Raw genomic sequence first — 17152 nt, 5'->3', positions numbered from 1 at the left:
CTTTTGTTCCCCCATAGAGTCTCTCTCTCACTCCTCTTCACCCGTGTAGTCCCTCTTCAGTCCTCTCCTCCAATGGCTATTTCAAGTCATGAAAACTAAGTCGTAATTTGCTACTGATTTACATTTGTCTTCACAACACAAGCTTTTGGTTTTATAATGAAATAATATTGATTTCAATTATTCTAAAACTATTTTATTCCGCGCTGCCTTTGTTGTTGTTGCTGTTATTTTTCCCATCATTCAGTCGGGCAGTTGCTAATTAAAACGCTGACCGTTAAATATGCACACACAAACGCCATATGATTTTGTCGCTGCTATTGTTGTTGTTGCTTTCAATGGCTAATTAATTAATTATTTCCGCTTAGAGTTTATTGACTTTTTGATTTACAACAGCAGCAACAACAACAACAACAACAACAGTAAACACTCGCTGTGTTTTTCTCACTTTTGCTCTGTAACCGAACTGAACTGAATTCCTTTGTTCTTTGGAATGTTTTGAATATTAAGCAGTTTTGCTTTATTTTTTTTGCTGCAATTTTGTGGCACTAACATTTTTCTCAGTTGATAATCAAATGCAAAAACTCAATATATTTTTTCACAAGGTTTTTTTTTTCCTTTTATAAAAATTGTGAAATTATTTATTATTATTGGAAAAATTCCATTCGTCCGCAAATCTGTAAAGGCGCAACAATTTGTTTCATTCCAAGTTTCAAAACGTAAAATTATTTCCCAAATTGAAACCAAAACCACTTGTCTTTGCTTTCCAAAAAAATCGTTCATTTCATTCAAACATAAATTTGTAGCTATGTAGGTGTATATTTTTACACACACTTATTTATATATTTGAACATATGCCCATTCATTATTAAATAATATTTATGGTCGTCCCCCCTCCCCCTCGTCCCCTCCAAAACCGGTTATCATCAACCACAAGTTCTTGTTGATGGTTTCTCACGACATCAATGAACCCACTGTGAGCATGTGTGACAAACATGTGGTCCTGTGGCGCAATGGATAACGCGTCTGACTACGGATCAGAAGATTCCAGGTTCGACTCCTGGCAGGATCGAAAGGATTTTTTTTTTGAAATAAAATATTTTTTATAAAAATATGTAACATATGGTCTTAGCGATAACGAAAATATTTGTTTTTTTTTTGAAAATATTTAATTGATGAAATTCTAAAAGGGAATGAAAGAAAGAAAAAAATGGTGAAGGGAGATGATTTAATAAATTGAAGTCCGAGCAATATTTTAGGCGACTGGAAGAGACTCTTCATAGACGTCTATGACGTAGTTTTTGTAGACCAACAAGGGAGTTATTTTCAATAGATAACTAAAAAAGTGTATGTATATCACAAAAACTACAACAACAATTTTATGGACTAGGGTAAAATAAAAATTATTCTTAGAAAGATATTTAAAATGGAAAAATTAAACTGTGTAGTTGTTAATTATCAGACATCATGTGTGCTACATTGCGTCCGCAGTCAACAAGTGGTCCTGTGGCGCAATGGATAACGCGTCTGACTACGGATCAGAAGATTCCAGGTTCGACTCCTGGCAGGATCGAAAAGAGTTTTTTGTTTTATTTTTTATATAAATTATTTTTTATTATAAAATTATATATATTTTTTTATATTTCTCCTACACCGGAATTTTTTTCACATGCTTTTTACACCTCCCATCATAGTATGGTGTAATAGTGTAACACCTCGAAATATCCATTCTAGACCCCATAAAGTATAAATATATATTCTTGATCAGCGTAAAATTCCAAGCCGATTGAGCCGTGTCTACCCGCCCGCTGTCTGTCCGTCTATGGAAATCATTCTATCTTTCGAAGTAGTTAAAGTAGTTTGATAAATGTTACTTAGGTGTATTGTTGATATTGGAAATGTATATAATATAACTTTACCGGTAGATTTAGGTCATTTTTGGTGTTTTAGTCACAATTTTCAACCGAATTTGCTGTTAATCGGTAGTTTTTATTTTCAGCACGTGTAGCTGAGATCTTTTCAAATTTTTTCCAAATTCCAAATTTGTTTGTAACAGGGAGAAGGAGAAGCGAGATAGACCCATAGTTACTTCTGACGATATTCATAGAATCACTTTCTGAGTCGATTTATGTATGTCAGTCTGTCCGTTCGTCCGTCCATGTATTCTTGTGAACAAAATGCAGGTCGCATTTATTATCCGATTGAGATGAAATTTTGCGAACAATATTTGTTTGGACTAAGGACTAACCGTATTGAAATTGGTGGCAAACGGATCAGATTTGGATATAGCTTCCATATATTTTCAAACCGATTTCGGGTTAATTGTGCACCAAATGTCCAATATAAGTCTTAATGACCTGCAATTTGGTAAATCTGACCGAATTCAGTCTAGAAGCAAGTACATCAAGTTTGGAGCAAAACGGGTCAGATATAGCTATAGCTTTCATGTGTATGTTTCATCCGATTTGGGGTTTTAAGTCCCACACATGTGTAATATGCTCTCCACAACAATAATATTTGGTACCAAATGTCAAATACATCCCAGAAATACCCCTACCAAATTTTATTAAAATCGGCTCAGATTTGGATATAGCTGCCAATATATCTTATACCGATTTAAGGTTAATTGTGCGCCGAATGGCCAATATTAGTCCTAATGACCTGAATTTTGGTACATCCAACCGAATCCAATGTCTCCTTCAAATTTAGTGAAAATCGATTCAGAATTGGATATGCCTCCTATATACTATTAGTTCTCTCTGAAGTAACTCTCGAAGGGAGCATCTGATTTGGCCAAAACTTGGTACATCGTAATAATATTTTCAGACTTTGATCGAGTTTGGAGATGGGCAATATCTGTCGACTCCTTTTGGTACATCCCCCAAAAAAGGTCGAATCTTCAGAAAAAAATTCTTTTACCCCACAAAATTCGAAAGTTTTCTAAGAAAATATTTTACAGCACAGAAAGGTCCGATTTTGCTTGAAGATGGGATGTAATGGTCCACTCCTTCTGGTACCTCCCCCACAAAGGGTTAAAATTTTGAATATGCATGAAGCTCACAAAACACGAAATTATCAGATTCCAATCAGAATTGGCACATCTCAATATTTCCATAAATACAAGATCTGTTGTAAAGATGGTAGAGATCGGACCATTACTTCTGGTAGCTCCCCCTCTAAGGGTCAAAGTTGTGAATAACCAAAACTATTATAAAATCCGAAATAAGCATCCGGTTCTCTTCATATTTCATACATCCCATTATTTCTACTAACACAAGATCTGCTGTGAAGATATCGGTCCACTCTTCTGGTAACTCCACCACAAAAGCTCAAAAATTTGAATATCCATGAAGCTCATAAAAAGCGAAATCAACATCCGATTCCATTCCAGACTTGGTACATCTCAATATTTCCATCAGCACAAGATCTGTTATAAATATGGTAGAGATAGGACGATTTCTTCTGGTACCTCCCCCACCTAGGCTTCAAGATTTTGAAAAACATAACGCTCAAAGAAAGCGAGATAAGCTTACAACTCTCTTCAAATTTCACACATCCAAATATTTTTGCTAAAGAACGATCTATTGTAAATATGATATATATCTGCGAACCCCTTTTGGTAACTCATTCACCAAGGGTCACATTTTTCAATACTTTTATCTGTCATAATTTGCGAAACAAGTCTTCGATTCCTTTCAATTTGCTATATCTAAATACAACTCTCTTTGCCAGGAACCTGAGATGAATATGGAATTTATGGTTTTCCATAAATTGGTTATAAATTTTCGATTTTCTTGTAATATTGCCCACAGCAATATTTTAAGATCGACTATCTCTGGTAGCTCACGAACATGTTAACATTTTCTAAAAATGATCGCATATGTCATGTAAAGTGAAGGAAGTTACCAATATAGTCCACACCTGGCACGTCGCAATATTTACATCATACTTATTTAAGTCCGATACGAAATGGCTAATATTGGTCCATTCCTTTGGAACCTACTCCATAGAGGGACAACAATTTGAATAATCATAATAGAAGTCAAAATATATTTAATATCCTACCTTGGCTAATTATAATCCTAACTTTTGTCTGTCGACAAAACCGAAATATACTTTTTAACTTGTTTTTCATTTGCTTTAGTAGAAATATCCAAATTTTGCTTCTGCCCTTCAACAAATTTTCCAAATTTGAGAAATGTAGCTTTTTACGCTCTTCTCATTTATAGAACCCTTACACACCACCAGCGATTTCTCAACATTGATATGCCAGTCGGTCACTCATTTATCGCTACAAACTGATTATTAGGTAGTGGCAAAGTATTCAAATCTATCTTCGCTAGAAATATTCTCTAAAAACATCGAATCGGTTTATACCTTCAAATAAAATTGGAATAATCGGAAGTTGTAACAATGCTTTGTGACCATGGTTGGCAAGTGGTCCTGTGGCGCAATGGATAACGCGTCTGACTACGGATCAGAAGATTCCAGGTTCGACTCCTGGCAGGATCGTGTTTATTTTTTTTATATTTTAAATATAAATAAATATTATTTTTTATAATAAAATATTTTTTTTTAATTTATTGGAATTAATTAAATTAAAAATTTCTCAAATTTTATAATTTTTATATCAAATTGAAGACCTTAAAAATTATAGTCCGAGTATAGAAAGTAGAAAAGAAAATTAATTCGATATTTTCTAATCGTGATTTAAATACGGAATTTCATATGAGTTTGGCTTATATTTCGTGTTTTGAGTTCCAATAAAAAATATTATAAAATATCCATTCTTTAATTCAAAATAGAAAAAGAAAATAAATCCAAAAGTTATGCGCCCCCGGGTGGGCTCGAACCACCAACCTTTCGGTTAACAGCCGAACGCGCTAGCCAATTGCGCCACGGAGGCCTTGAAGTGCCAACGGCCAATATATAATACAAAGTTATGAGTAAAAGTTTTAATTCATTTAGCAAATACCCACCTATGTACTATTTGCCTACATGCCTAACGTTCCCTTTGTTACCCATCATAACCTTTGGCATACAACCAACAGTTGCCTTTTATCTTGAATGGAAAATCTTTGATAAATTCCCATTTGTGTTGTGAATACTTTATAGCTTATTTTCTCATTCTTTCAACACAAATGAAGTTTTTTTTTCCCGAACACATGGCTCCCATTTCACCTCTAAACCCTTTATTGATGGAGCTCCCTTTTCCCCTAAAGCCCCATTCAATTGCTGGCATTTCTCCACACGCTGACGTCTTTAACGCCACCACCCATTTTGTCGCCCAACATACTACGTACGTGTAGTTATTTAGGCGAGTGTGTGTGTTCGCTCGCTCGCTCGGTCGTTCGTTCATTCGTTTGCTAAGTGTAAATATGCAATGCTTAAGTTCAATCTTAAAGTTGAAGGTCAGTTGATGTTTTATGTCATTCAACTTGCCATGTTGTTGTTGTTGTTGTTTAGCTTTTTCTGCATATTCATGCAGCAGCAATGGCAGCCAGCCCCAACCAAGCAAAAACGCCAACAAAACGACGACAACGGCCATCCACAATCTCGTGCTGCACTCGTTTTATTTTATGAATGTCGTCGTTGTCGTCGTCGGATGGTTGGGGTAGTGTTTACAAAACGAATTCATTTTAGTTTTTCTTTTTTTTCGGCTCTCTGCTCACTCTCCCTGGCCATTACAACACCAAATTGTAAGAGAGACTCCCCAACCAAAAAACAAACATGAGAGCCTCTCAGCTCTCATTTCCATCATACACCGTTGTGAGTATGAGAGACAACTATTCGTGCTCCTTAAACACAACTCTTTCAACCGGGAATAGGTATTTCAGAAGAAAATGAACGAAAAAAACCCAAACAAGTGAAAACATTAGCGAAAATGTGCAAAAAAACAGCAAATAATTATTTTTGCTTCTCTGCTGGCGCATTTGTGCAGTCAGTTTTTTTTTTTTGCATTTTTTCGCTTTCAGAAAACAACACGAACGACGAACACACAATGAAAATACATTGTTGGGGCTTTGAAATGTTCTGTTGTTTTTGTTTCTTTTGGTATTTTCCCTGTCATTTGTTTCCATTGATTGGTTGTTGTCGGTCGGTTGGGCTGCCTGACTGCTCCACTACTCACTGCCATGTAAATTGAGGTGCGGTCGTTTATATTGTTGTTGTTTGTTTGTTTTTTTTTTTTTTTTCTGTGCAACTACTGCCGCCGTTGCTGAAATAGGTTAGAATCACCCAGCATCGTTCATCATAATGCAGTACAATTTCCCCACAATTTCTAAACAGCAAAAAAAAAATTAATTATTCACAAAAAAAAAAAAAAAAAAAAACAACAGCAACAACAACTTGGCAATGAAATGAACGGGAAATGCTTTTTTGGTTTACAATTTCAATGAAATTGGAGGTCTTGGGGAGAAGACATGCAGAGCTTCTGGAAGAAGACTACTAGACTAGGTCTTCCATGAGGTCGTCTGGGAGAAAAGCACGAGGTTTTCTATTTGAGGTCCAGGAGGGATATCAATTATAAGACCTAGAGTCTTTTTTTGAAAATATTCAGATAGTTCCAAAGAAAATTGATATCGGTTCTTTTTAATTAAAGAATAAAAAGATTTTATGTCCTCTATAAGACCTCAGGGTCTTCTACATACCTTCAAATCCACGAAATTTTCTACAGGAGATACCCATCTATTCTGCGAGAGAATCTCGCTTTGCGAAGACATCCAAGTCGTCTTTAAGGAGACTTTTTGGAGTTCTTTAAGAAAATCTCCAAGTATTTGGTAAATAAACTTCTAGGGTTCTGTGGTAACACCTTCAGGTTCCCCGTGAGGGGTCATACAGGTCTTAGATGAGAAGGATTCTGGACATTTTGGAGAGTTTTTTATATGAAAACCTCAAAGTCTTCTGTTAGAAGGCATCAATATTTTCTCTGAGAAGACTTCCAGTTCTATATCCACGTCTTCTTTTGAGAAGTTCTTTGAGATACCTCCATTCTTGTTTCGGAAGATAAGATCTATAAATTTTCACCCTCCAGTCCTTAAAAGTACCGCTCGGGTCTTCCGTATTCTAGGAAAAAACATCCACGTCTTCTAAGACAAGTTCTTGGAAAGATCTCCAGTCTTCTTTCGGAAGATATCCAGGTCTTTTAAGAAAAGACCTATAAGTTTTCAATGAAAACACCTCTCTGCCTTAGAAAATACCCCACAGGTCTTTCGTCTTCTAGGAAAAGACCTCTATATATATTATAGGAGAAGTCATCTCGGTCTTCTAGAAAAAGTCCTCTGGGTATTCTAGGAGTATACCTCTGGGTCCTCTAGAAAAACGCCCCCAGGTTATCTAGGAAAAAAGACCTTCAGTACTCCATTGGAAAACCTTTAGGTCATCTAGAAATAGGATCTACAGATATTCCAGAACAAGAGCTTTTTTAGAGTTTAATCCAGTCTTCTATAAAAGGACCTGAATCTTCCAGAAGAAGTCATCTAAGTCTTCAAGAAGTAGACATCTAGGTCTTCTCGGAGAAGAATTCTAGTTCTTCTTAGTTCTAGATCTTCTAGGTTCCTCTAGGAGAATCCTAGGAATGTTCCTTATGTCCTCTAGGAGAGGATATATGGGTCTTCTATCAGAAAATATATAGCTCTTCAGGGAGAAAACCCCCCAAGTCTTCTTAGAGAAGACCACTCAATCGTATATTAAAAGTCATCTAGGACTTCTAGGAGAAGACCTCTGAGTTCTAAGAAAAATCTACGTTGTCTAGGAAAAGATCTTTAGGTCCGTTAGCGAAAAACTCTTGGTCCTAGAAAAAGACCTCCAGTTTTTTAAAAGAAGACCTCAATTCTTTGATAAGTAGTTCTCTGGGTCTTCTAGGAGAAAAACTCCAGGTAGTGTATTAAAATACCTCCAGGTTCTCTTGCCCTTCAGGTTTTTTTTATAAAACAGCGAGTGGTTTTCTATAAATGTCCACCAGATTTTCTATGAAAAACCTCTTGTCTTCAATGAAAGATTGACCCCCGTTCTTGTGAAACATTAAACCCATATCTTCTATGAGAAGTCCCTCAGGTCTTGTATGAGAATATTTTCAAGGCTTCTATGAAAAGTCAAGTGAAAGCAATGAAAAAAACCTCGAGATCTTTTATGAGCCATTTAGGAGGTGACTCGAGCCCTAATTGGATGGTCTTGATTAAAAGCCTTTTGGGGAAATGCATAAATAAACAGTTCTGATATAAATCCTGTTACTAGAGGACTTTCCAAGAAAGACTAAAAACACAAACCCTCCTTTTTAGAACAGCCGTCAATATTCGCTCTGGAGATATTTTTATTTCTATAAAAATAGACCTTTTTTACAGATTTTTCAGGTCTTTTGCCTCTTGCGCTGTCATTTTGGGAGATATAATGTTTGATCTCCGTTATAAGGTCCTCCGTTTCTCCTATATGTATGTTCCTTTCAATCCGCTTTTGTCCCCTTGTACCCAATCATATATCCATCGAAATTTATGGCAACTCTGAACTACCAAAACAACGCCTGCGCTTTTCCTTCATTGAGGACTTTCCCTGACACACATACATACACGCGTTCTCTACAACATGTCAAGCGTCAACAATTCTCGCGCTATCGTTTTTTTTTCTTTTCCTTCTAACGAATGTCAAAAATTAAGGAACTTTCCCTGCTTTTTGTGTTTATTTGGCAAATAATTAATTCATAACTTGACAAAGTGACAACGAACCTACATCCATACATACATGCAAATGTACATTTGTGAATTACAAGTACGAAATTGTTATGAATGCGGCAAAGAAATGTTCCCAGTGCAGTGCTGTGTTGTGTGACCCTTGACGGGAGTGTGCCTTCCTGAAACGAGAATCGTGTGACCATTAAATATGACTCTCTCCCAACTCTCCGAGCCGCGAGCAAAGTTGTGACGTTGAATTTTTGATTTCCATTTCGTTTATTTTTGGAACTCTGCGATTCACAGGTGGGTTGCAAACAAATGTGAAATTGTGCCGTCCAAACAAACATTATTGTTATCCCTTTGTTTTGTTGGCTTTTTGGACAAGTGCTCCCCCCCCTGATTGCAGTGTTTTGTGGAACGATTTGGGAAAGGTGAATTTCTCATTTGTTGTATGTTGCAGAAAGGGGTTAGGGGTTTTTGTTGTAGGTCAAGAACATTATTAATTGCGTAAAATTAGCAATGATGAGCTCGAAAAATATTGGAGAAACCCCTCATAAAATATAAAATTAAAAGACACGAACTAAACATAAATGGTAACAAAAGTAAGGACATCATATTTTGAAAAAAAAAAAAAAACCATTACCAACAGTTAGTAGTTGTTAATTCATGTTTTACTCTTCTGCTCCGCCTAGTATATTTATTTTCCAATATTTATTTTAACCTATTTAACCGCAAAGAGAATTTTAGAAAGAATCCCATTTCATGAAAAAAACAAAGTAATATAAAAAATTAAAATAAATCTTGAACAAATATAAAACAAAAAATATGCGTTCCGGAATAATAAAAATATAAAACGTTTAAAATTATCAAAAACAAAAAAAAAATATATAAAAATAAAATTGAAAATAAAATAAATAAAGAGATAACAAAATAACATAAAAATTAAAAAAAAAATACCAAAAAAATAAAAAAATACAAGTAAAAACGCAGTAAGTACGGCCGGGTTGAATACCCTCCACCATTTGGAACGAATTAGGAAATTTTCAAAACAAAAAAAATATTAAAATAAAATCCATTTAAAATTCTGCCGATATATGGGGGATATATGATATTGTGGACTTATAGAGACAAATCTATGTCTGGGTTTAAAGTACTCACAAGGAACTCCTTATGTGGATTTTCAGAAAATTTTATTGAAAATAGTGGCTAAAATCATTTTTACGCTGATCAAGAATATATATACTTTGTTGGGTCTAAAATGATTATTTCGATGAGTTACAAACGGAATGACGAACTTTATATACCCTCCATACTATGTATGGTGAAGGGTATAAAAATTACAAAAAATACAAAAATAACAAAAAATATAAAGATCAAAAATAAAAATTAAATAATATAAAAATAATTATAAAAAAATATTTAAAAATAAGAAAGAAACAAGCATAAACATATATAAATGGGAAAAAAATAAAAATAAAATACTATGAAAATTAAAAAAAAAATATTTAAAAATTAAAAAATAGAAATAGAATAGATAGAAATAAAAATATATAAAAATAAAAAAAATATAAAAATTAAAAATATATAAAAATTAAAAAATATATAAAAATTAAAAATATATAAAAATATTAATAACAAAAAAAAAAAAAATAAAAATAACAAAAAAAAAATAAAATAAAAGAAAAAAATAAAGCAATATGAAAAAATAAAAATACATAAAATAAAAAAAATAAAAATAAAAAAATCAAATTAAACAATATAAACAATTAAAATGACCAATACATTTAGAAATAAAACAGTATATAAAAATAACCAAAGAAAAAAATAAAAAATATAATATTAAAAACATATATAAAAATAAAAAAATATATATTATAAAAATTATATAAAAATAACAAAAAATATAAATATAAACAATATAAAATTACGAAGATCAATAATGACAAAAAATATAAAAATAAAAAATTATGAAAATAAAAACATAAAATACGTATATGTAAAAATAAAAATATATATAAAAATAATAATATATATAAATATAAAAATATATTTAAAAAATTAAAATATATATAAAAATAAAAAATATATATAAAAATAAAAATATATATAAAAATAAAAATATATATAAAAATTAAAATATATATAAAAATAAAAATATACATAAAAAAAATGAATAAAATATTTATATATAAAAATAACAAATATGGAATATATATAAAAATTAAAATAACAAAAAAATTTAAAAATAAAATTATTTGTTGTTGCAAAATGGTCAGGCTTAATCCCATTATTGGTGTTTTTATAAAAACAACGTTTGTTTATTAGTGGAGAGCGATGGTAATGTTTGCCAGGGGGTAAGGCAGGGAATATCTAGGTTTCGGAAAGTGCCACCAATCCTCATCAGTTCCCTTGTTTTTTTTTTGTCTGGAATAAAATAAAAAAAAAAATAAATAAAAAAATAAAAAGAACTAAAAAACTATGCGCCCCCGGGTGGGCTCGAACCACCAACCTTTCGGTTAACAGCCGAACGCGCTAGCCAATTGCGCCACGGAGGCCATGTCTAAGCTGGCAGCTAACTACACACATGCAGCTCATGTTACCCGTTATACGGCAAGAACATTCTACTTATATTAAAAAGCTTTTGTCTTCAAATAAAGCTTTTTGCGATAAGCAAAGCTTTAGAATATGTACTATATGATGATGAAGTTTTTAGTTGAAAAATTTAAGTGTTCTGTAACAAGAAAAAAGGAAATGCGCCCCCGGGTGGGCTCGAACCACCAACCTTTCGGTTAACAGCCGAACGCGCTAGCCAATTGCGCCACGGAGGCAGATGTTGGCGGCGTGTCTGTATGGCGTTATTTGTCTGTGACCAGGAAAATTCTTTATTAAATTTTTAATTAAATTCTCAAATAACTTGCTATTATGTCGATTGGAGGAAAATATCAGTATTTGATGTTTACATTAATAGTCAATTTAGCTTAAGTGAAATGATCTAAGATGTCAAAAACATTAATATAAAACTATTAGCTTGTCATAATTGTCACTCACGTTAAAGGTTTATGGAGGTCAGGCACATGCATTATGTGCTAATTACATGATAAAATCGCCATAGGTTATGTTTGTGGATATTGCATAAGGTGACATATTTTTATATTGTAAAGTTATTTTCCATTTTAAAGTAACCAATGATATTCGGTGCTAAATGGCGCCCAACATGTTGATGATTATCCATCCTATTTATTCTTTCGTTGGATAAACTTTCACGATTCATCGAATTAAATCTAGAAAGTTCTCCAAATCATTGGAATTATTAAAATATCAACCGCCCCCGGGTGGGCTCGAACCACCAACCTTTCGGTTAACAGCCGAACGCGCTAGCCAATTGCGCCACGGAGGCGATATGGCGCCCAAATTGTACAACGGATTTTATATAGTTGAAAAATGGGTCAAGACAGAATTGAGGTCAGAAAATTTAAAACCCCTTTTAGCATAAAACGGTCTTTACTTTCTAGGGGTTAACCCATAGAAGGGCAAACAATTAAAAAAACATAATTATTAAGGGAATGTTGAAAAAACTTCACTAAGCCGATTTTTTTACTCTTTGTAATAATTTTTAAATATAAAAAATTATTATTTGATTTACCCAGATTTATATGAACAATTGCAGAAAAAATAGCCCTATATGTCTGATAGTTGATTTTTTATTCATGACAGTTATTGAGAGGCTCAAATGCTGGCATGTATGAGACTCCATTAATGGTTTAACCCTGGACCAATGTGAAATTGCCATCGAAATTTCCAAGTAGATTTTTTCTCCTCAGTTTATCCCGAGATGTGATTCTAAAAAATATTTAATGCGCCCCCGGGTGGGCTCGAACCACCAACCTTTCGGTTAACAGCCGAACGCGCTAGCCAATTGCGCCACGGAGGCGATGTCGTATTGCTGTCAATATCAACACTTGACAATGGGGGCTTGATTTTTTTTGGAGTAGACGTTTTTGAAGTTATTTAGATTCTGCAAATATTTGTGGCTTCTCTCCATCATATGGGCTTGATAGTTCACTTTCTAGTATCATCATCTTGAATCTCCAAAGAAAGTATTGATTCACTCGGATGTATTTTACAGCCAAAAATTCCCAGTTGCAAATTTGCAAAAATCTACCGCACGCACATGGCCTCCGTGGCGCAATTGGCTAGCGCGTTCGGCTGTTAACCGAAAGGTTGGTGGTTCGAGCCCACCCGGGGGCGCATTACTTTTTTAGATTTTTTTAATTTACTATAACATTTGAAATGTTTTAAGAGAGAATATCTGTAAAACAACATTTAAGGATCCCTTTTGCTGTTCAGATGCTTTGGGCACTGCTTCAGATGAGATTTTGAGATTTTTAAATTTTTTAGTTGGTTAGATCTTGGCTTCGATTTCCGCAATATTTTATTCTAATATTTTTTGATCTTGTGAAAATATCTTATGTTCCGATCGACTTCCTTTCGCAGTTGACCATTAAAATCTGCAATATCTTCTTTATTTATTCATATTTAACTTATATTTAATATAAGAGAAATAACAACAACAATGACCACCAGCAATATCTTAAATTTGAAGTTTGATAGTAGGAAGCTTTAAACCAGAGAGGACGATTTCCTACAAAATGATATCCCTGGGGATATTTGTCATATTGGCAAGTTGGGGAAATAAAAAACAACCAAATATTATTTCCTTTTAATGTTCGAAAGCTGAACGATCAAAATTTGTAATTAAAATTCTCAGAATATGCCTTTGATAGACCTTCGAAAACCAGAAAATTTGTACTGTACAGATATTTTACGTTCACAAGGTATTATGGAGCAATGACGGGGGGTTTCAGCAGTATTATATCATTGATTAGCTTCTTCCGAGTATCAAACATACGCACTCAAACTCTTTTACAAATTGTTCTGGTGGTCCTGCGACTACATAAACCAATGGTACTGTACACTTATTTTAAGAAAATTACATTAACATGGATCGAAAACGAATTTGTACGTTAACACATGGCTTCCGTTTCCCAATTGGTTAAGTCGACTATCAATTGGTTAAGTTCGACTATCAAAAAATAGGCAAGAATCGGACATTTCTTCAAAATCTCTTTCAAATTATTCTGATGGTCCTTCGATCTCACAAAAAACGATACAGTACAGATATTTTAGGGAAAATGAAATGACCATTGAATGAAGACGAGTTGCAAACTCGGCAACACATGGCCTCCGTGGCGCTATTGTCTATCAAAAATATATGAAATCTGCTCAAAATCTCCTACAGCTTATTCTGGTGGTCCTTCGCCCTCACAGAAAAACGGTACTGTACAGATATTTCAGGGAAAAAGAGATGGCCATTGAATGAAGACGAGTTTGTAATGGCATCACATGACCTTCGTGACACAATTGTCTATCTAAAATATATGAAATCTGTTCAAAATCTCTTGCAAGTTAATCTGATGGTCCTTCGACCTTACAGAAAAACAGTACTGTACAGGCATTTTAAGAAAATGAGATGGCCATTGAATGAAGACGAGTTTGCAGCGGCAACACATGGCCTCCGTGGCGCAATTGGCTAGCGCGTTCGGCTGTTAACCGAAAGGTTGGTGGTTCGAGCCCACCCGGGGGCGCAAAATCTTTTTTTTTTCAAGCGGAGGAGCCAAAGAAAACTTTTGAAAAGCTTCATAAGGTTGTGAATTTGTAAGAAAATGATACGTATGGAGACCTCCAGAAATCTCTTCTAGTGTATGTAAATGAGAAAATCATAGAAAGGGTAGTCAGTACCATAAGGGACGATTTACGCAGAAATGTCTTCGGAACCGTTTCGGAAGCACCTAACTGGCAAACAAACTAATTTTTGCATGTAAAATGTACAAGTCAGAATAATGGCCATTTAGCAGAACATCCACTGCTTACGCTCCTGGGTATAATATCAAGTTTTCTGATTTTTTCCCCCACAAACGGTGAAAACACACATAACACTAATGGATATTAAGAGTATCTTGATTTATGTTGGATATATTGTTATTCCTGATTGAATATATCAAAATCTCCACCTAGTATTAACCATGGGTTTTGCATAAATTCCAAAAAAAAAATGGCAAATGTAAAAATTAGAGGAAGCCCTTAGTATTAACCGAGGACTTTGACATGAATTCCTATAAAAACTTACAAATGTAAAATCAAATGAAACTCCAAAAATAATCGCCCCCGGGTGGGCTCGAACCACCAACCTTTCGGTTAACAGCCGAACGCGCTAGCCAATTGCGCCACGGAGGCCATGTGACGACTGGCGTTTTCAAAGCTATGCAAAAACTAATATATCTCAGATGTAATTTTGTATATTCTACTTTTCGAAAACTGTCCGCCATAGAAACCACGATTGTGATATTTAGCGTAATAGGAAGACTGAGTATGTCCCTTCGACACAATTATTGAAAAATGTCCGAATATTAAAAAGTAGTGAATAGAAAAACTTACTTGAAATTGTTGGCCTAGGGCAGAGGTCTGTGGTGAATGGATATTTGATCATTTCCCTTTCAAGTCGAGCTCTTAATGAACTAAGGAAATGACACTGAAAATTGAAATCTATCAAAGTCCACGCATCGAGCCGGCTTATTAGGAGTCATTTTAGTGGCTAGAAGAGAATAAATTCTGGAAAATTCCATCTTTTGTTAAATTCATATTCAATTAATGTAAAAAATATTTTCATTTCAATTCTGTCTATAGGCCGACCTTAGAAACTTATTTCAAAAAAGGAGACGCCCCCGGGTGGGCTCGAACCACCAACCTTTCGGTTAACAGCCGAACGCGCTAGCCAATTGCGCCACGGAGGCGATGCGGCGCTCAATCAAAACTCCTGTTGTCTTCAGGCCACTTTATTGCCTAAAACTGTACAGTACCGATTTTTTGAAATGTCGAAGGACCAAATGTTAATCCAGGTACTTTTTGAACCGGTTTTTTTTTTTTTGAAGAAATTACTAATATTTTGGATTATTTCGATATTCCACATAAAAAATTGTATCCATGAGAGAGAGAGAATTTTTTATGTGAAATATCGAAATATTTATATATAATTTCCCAAAAAAAAAGAAAAAAAAAAAAAAAAACGCTTCAAAAGGATCTGAATTGACTTTGGGTCCCTTGAACATGGTATTGAATATGAAATAATTGTAGCCGAAAAATAACTAATAACGGCAATGGGAACGTAAAAACAGTTGGTAATGAAGGGAGCAACCTTTATTTGATGTGGGATTCAAAACCTTTTTTAAATAAATTTATAAAATCTAAGAGGGAACCACGAACCTTTCGGTCACTTCATATCCCAAAGAGTGTACAGTACCGGTTTTTTTAAGTGGTCGAAGGACTAAATTCCCCTGTTTCCTATCCTTTTCTTATTTTTACCATTTTTTTAAGAATTTATCGATATTCGACGTTTAACTTTGGTCTATGAGAGAAGAATATTAAAGCATTGAAAAGGAGCTGATAACTGCAATGGGAACGCAAAAATATGACAGTTGATATCATAGGGTGCAATCCCTATCTGATGTAGAACCTAAAACCACTCTCTGTTAGCATCCAAACCACCAAATCAAAAAGAATAAGAAAATAATTGCGCCCCCGGGTGGGCTCGAACCACCAACCTTTCGGTTAACAGCCGAACGCGCTAGCCAATTGCGCCACGGAGGCCATGTAATTCCAAAAATTTTATAACTAAGGTTTTCAAAATCTTAAAAAAAGTACTTGAAACACTGAACACTAATCAAATCACAGAAATCCTGTTAAAAATCAAATTAAAAAAAAAAAAAAACAAAAAATCAATGTACGAATCAGGTCAAAGTTTTGCAACCACTTAATAGAAGGAGGTGGGCATATTAAATTACAGGAAAATTTAGTAGATTATGAAGGTAGAACTAAAAATAGAAGACACCTGTATCAGCGCTTTAAAAGTTTACCTCGGAAAGTAACGCTTTTTTGACATGTTCGTATAAAAATTCCATGGAATTCATGTATTTCAGATATTTGATGGCTTTGGCAGTATTACTGAAAATAATTCAACGATTATTTTGGTTGAAATTTTCAATCCCAAATCAAGTCATCAAAAGGAGGGCTCTTTTTAGATTATTATTAAAATCTTCCTTTAAACTTGATCTTAGGAAGTCAAACAATTCTACAAAATTATTTGTCATAAAATTCTACTATGGGTCGCAGAACATCAAAATGCTAAATCTTACCTAAATGGCAGGAATTCATAAAAAAAAACACATTTTAGGGTTAAAGCCATACTTCATGTGAGTTTATGCCAAATTCTCCTGCAAAGCGTGATTTTGGAAGGTTGACGTTAAAGACAAAAATATTCCTATTCAAATTTTACTATAGGTCATCAAAGAAAAGAAATCGGTATTTTGATTTTATATTCCGAAAATATTTGCCTCAATGTTGCCAAAATATTTTCTATTTTTTTTGATTAATTT

General features: G+C 34.0%; 1 protein-coding gene and 13 non-coding genes across 14 annotated transcripts in view; 6 read left to right on the top strand and 8 right to left on the bottom strand.

The window, feature by feature from the left end:
* The window catches only part of LOC105262291 (ecdysone receptor), a 188085-nt gene that overhangs the window by 24679 nt on the left and 146254 nt on the right, over nucleotides 1–17152 (top strand). The window lies entirely within an intron of this gene.
* Nucleotides 997–1069, top strand: TRNAR-ACG (transfer RNA arginine (anticodon ACG)). The gene has a single exon. It is a non-coding gene; the product is annotated as a tRNA-Arg (tRNA).
* Nucleotides 1498–1570, top strand: TRNAR-ACG (transfer RNA arginine (anticodon ACG)). Its single transcript has one exon. It is a non-coding gene; the product is annotated as a tRNA-Arg (tRNA).
* Nucleotides 4437–4509, top strand: TRNAR-ACG (transfer RNA arginine (anticodon ACG)). Its single transcript has one exon. It is a non-coding gene; the product is annotated as a tRNA-Arg (tRNA).
* Nucleotides 4830–4903, bottom strand: TRNAN-GUU (transfer RNA asparagine (anticodon GUU)). Its single transcript has one exon. It is a non-coding gene; the product is annotated as a tRNA-Asn (tRNA).
* Nucleotides 11145–11218, bottom strand: TRNAN-GUU (transfer RNA asparagine (anticodon GUU)). The gene has a single exon. It is a non-coding gene; the product is annotated as a tRNA-Asn (tRNA).
* TRNAN-GUU (transfer RNA asparagine (anticodon GUU)) lies at nucleotides 11418–11491 on the bottom strand. The gene has a single exon. It is a non-coding gene; the product is annotated as a tRNA-Asn (tRNA).
* Nucleotides 11987–12060, bottom strand: TRNAN-GUU (transfer RNA asparagine (anticodon GUU)). The gene has a single exon. It is a non-coding gene; the product is annotated as a tRNA-Asn (tRNA).
* TRNAN-GUU (transfer RNA asparagine (anticodon GUU)) lies at nucleotides 12521–12594 on the bottom strand. Its single transcript has one exon. It is a non-coding gene; the product is annotated as a tRNA-Asn (tRNA).
* Nucleotides 12838–12911, top strand: TRNAN-GUU (transfer RNA asparagine (anticodon GUU)). Its single transcript has one exon. It is a non-coding gene; the product is annotated as a tRNA-Asn (tRNA).
* On the top strand, nucleotides 14235–14308 carry TRNAN-GUU (transfer RNA asparagine (anticodon GUU)). The gene has a single exon. It is a non-coding gene; the product is annotated as a tRNA-Asn (tRNA).
* Nucleotides 14884–14957, bottom strand: TRNAN-GUU (transfer RNA asparagine (anticodon GUU)). The gene has a single exon. It is a non-coding gene; the product is annotated as a tRNA-Asn (tRNA).
* On the bottom strand, nucleotides 15441–15514 carry TRNAN-GUU (transfer RNA asparagine (anticodon GUU)). Its single transcript has one exon. It is a non-coding gene; the product is annotated as a tRNA-Asn (tRNA).
* On the bottom strand, nucleotides 16294–16367 carry TRNAN-GUU (transfer RNA asparagine (anticodon GUU)). The gene has a single exon. It is a non-coding gene; the product is annotated as a tRNA-Asn (tRNA).

The sequence above is a fragment of the Musca domestica genome, unplaced genomic scaffold (genome assembly GCF_030504385.1).
Source record: "Musca domestica strain aabys unplaced genomic scaffold, Musca_domestica.polishedcontigs.V.1.1 25, whole genome shotgun sequence".
NCBI classification, from domain to species: Eukaryota; Metazoa; Arthropoda; class Insecta; order Diptera; family Muscidae; genus Musca; species Musca domestica.
The sequence above is the reverse complement of the archived record's forward strand: the minus strand, read 5'-3'. Positions and strand labels throughout refer to the sequence as shown.